This window comes from Zingiber officinale, chromosome 3B (assembly GCF_018446385.1).
Source record: "Zingiber officinale cultivar Zhangliang chromosome 3B, Zo_v1.1, whole genome shotgun sequence".
NCBI classification, from domain to species: Eukaryota; Viridiplantae; Streptophyta; class Magnoliopsida; order Zingiberales; family Zingiberaceae; genus Zingiber; species Zingiber officinale.
Window position 1 is genome coordinate 87,992,739 of NC_055991.1, and position 3,423 is coordinate 87,996,161.

Sequence of the window (3,423 nt, forward strand, 5' to 3'; positions counted from 1 at the left end):
CCGCGAAGCTGAAACGGAAGACGAATTGGGAGATGAATCGGAAGACGGGTCCGAACCCGAATCAAGCCACGAGTCCGTACTCGTTTCCGAAGGCCCGGATGAGGTATATTTCAATTTAAACAACAAATTTTTTAAAATTATTTCCTGCTTAAATAGTAAATTGGTTAAAATAGAAAATGAAAACAAATCACTCCTTGAGGAAAATCAAGACCTCAAGGAACAAATCAAAAATTCAAATCCAACTCAAGATCTAACACTTGAGGAGAATTCATCATTAAAATTAGAAATTAATAAGTTAAAAGAAATGCTAGAAAAATTCACTGCAAGATCAAAAAATCTAGACTTAATCCTGAATAATCAAAAGGCGTGTTATAATAAAACCGGACTCGGATACAAGTCGAACTCAAATAAAACTTTTAAATCATTAATAACTCAATACAAATCAACTAATCAAGCTTGGGTTCCGAAAACGTGTTTGACCACGCAAGTAGGACTTAATCAATATTATATACCTAAAGAAAAAATATATTATATAAACTCGAATAAACCAAATCAAAAACCAAAATACAAACCTAAATCAAAAAATTCAAAATTTAACCATTTTAAAACCCAACAAAATATAAATTATCGCCAAGTTAATTATAACTATAAAAGAAATAGACACAAACCTAAAACGAAAATTTAAATTAAAGGCCAATAATTCAGGGGGAGGCTCCAGAATAGCTGGCACCTCCAAAACTAACTTACCCGACAGGGTAACTCAAATAAACTAACCCGGCAGGGTAATTAGGATTAGTTAAAAAGGGACCCAGTTTAACTTGAATCATGGTACTGGTGAAGTTTTTTGATGATAGTACGTTGGGGAAGCTTGGGCATCGCATGTCTAGAAAGATATGGCTTCAATCTGGTGCATTTGGCCAAGTGGAACCGACCGAAGCTACCTTTAAATGGATCCTAACTAGTTAGACCAAGGTTTAGTACTAAGCTCCGTAGATAGGACTATTCGGAAAACCTCGAAAGGTTGGTTACTTCTAATGACGTCCAAGTGACTCACCAAGCTTAGAAGTTTATCCGAAGAATGTCTATTTGTTGAGACCAAAGCTAAACCTGAATCTAACACAAGTTAAACCAAACTCTATAATTAAATCTAATTCATGTCACAAAATTATAGGATTCCCTGATTGAAAACGTAGATCGGGTGAGATGACTAAGGATCAAAATTAAAATTCGAATTAAATTAATTAAATTAAATTTTGAATTAAATTAATTAAATTAAATTTCGAATTAAGTTAATTAAATTAAATTTTGAATTAAATTAGTTAAGTTAAATTTTGAATTAATAAAATTAAATAACTAAAATGCATTACGATTAATTTATTTTTAACTTTAAAAATTAAATTAACTTTAAAAATTATTAAATTAACTTTAAAAATTTATTTTAAAAATTAAATTAACTTTAAAAATTATTTTAAAAATTATTAAATTAACTTTAAAAAATTATTTTAAAAATTAAATTAACTTTAAAAAAAAAAAATTTTTTTAAAAAATTAAATTAACTTTAAAAAAATATTTTAAAAATTAAATTAACTTTAAAAAAAAAATTAAACTAACTTTAAAAATTATTTTGAAAATTAAATTAACTTTAAAAAATTATTTTAAAAAATTAAATTAACTTTAAAAAATTATTTTAAAAATTAAATTAACTTAAAAAATTTATTTTCAAAATTAAATTAACTTTAAAAAAAATTATTTTAAAAAAAATTAAATTAACTTTAAAAAATTATTTTAAAAATTAAATTAACTTTGAAAAAATTATTTTAAAAAATTAAATTAACTTTAAAAAATTATTTTAAAAATTAAATTAACTTTAAAAAATTTATTTAAAAAAAAAAATTAAATTAACTTTAAAAATTATTTTAAAAATTATTAAATTAACTTAAAAAAATTATTTTAAAAATTAAATTAACTTTAAAAAAAAATATTTTAAAAATTAAATTAACTTTAGAAAATTATTTTTTAAATTAACTTTAAAAAAAAAATTTTAAAAATTAAATTAACTTTAAAAAATTATTTTAAAAATTAAATTAACTTTAAAAAAAATTTATTTTAAAAAATTAACTTAACTTTAAAAAAAAAATATTTTAAAAATTAAATTAACTTTAAAAAAATTATTTTAAAAATTAAATTAACTTTAAAAAAAAATTTATTTTAAAAAAATTAAATTAACTTTAAAAAAAATAATTTTAAAAATTAAATTAACTTTAAAAAATTATTGAATTAACTTTAAAAAATTATTTTAAAAATTAAATTAACTTTAAAAAATTATTTTAAAAATTAAATTAACTTTAAAAAATTATTTTAAAAATTAAATTAACTTTAAAAAAATTATTTTAAAAAGAAATTAAATTAACTTTAAAAATTATTTTAAAAATTATTATTTTAAAAAATTATTTTAACTTTAGAAAATTATTTTTTTAAATTGACTTTAAAAATTATTTTAAAAATTAAATTAAATTTAAAAATTATTTTAAAAATTAAATTAACTTTAAAAAAATTATTTTAAATTTTAACTTAAAAATTTATTTTAAAATTTAACTTTAAAAATTATTTCAAAAAAAGAAACAAATAAAAAAAATAATCTTAAAAGACTAACCTTAGTTCCTACTCATTGTAGGAAACTAAGTGGATTTTGGACAATGATTGCTCCAAGCACATGACTGGAGATCACACCAAGTTCACTCAACTCATTTACAAAAGCTTAGGAACAGTTGCCTTTGAAAACAACGACAAACTCAAGGTAATTGGTATAGGTAATATTGAATTAAAAATAAATTTCATAATTACAAATGTTCTACTTGTTGAGAATTTTAAATACAATCTCCTAAGTATAAGTCAATTGTGTGATACTAGGTATAAGGTTAAATTTCTATCCACAGAGTGTTTAATCAAACATCTAGATAATCCTACTATAAGCCTAAAAGGTTTTAGAAAAGACAACATCTATGCTATTAACTTAACCACTTCTTCAATTAAGTGTTATTTAACACAAAAAGAAGAAACTTGGTTATGGCATAGGAGAATGTCTCACACCAACTTTAGAAATATAAGCAAATTAAATGGACTAGTGAGAGGCTTACCAAAATTACCTAACCTAGATTCAACCATATGTAATGCTTGTCAACAAGGTAAACAAATAAAATCCACTCACAAACCAACCAATCATCCACAAACCAACTTAATATTAGATCTTCTACATTTAGACCTTTTTGACTCCCATGGAGTCAAATCCATAAATGGAAACTTATATTGTTTAGTAATAATAGATGATTATTCTAGGTTTACTTGGGTAAAATTCTTAAAACATAAAGACAAAACTTTTGAAATCTTTACAAACTTTTGCAAACAAATTGAAAACGAAAAAAA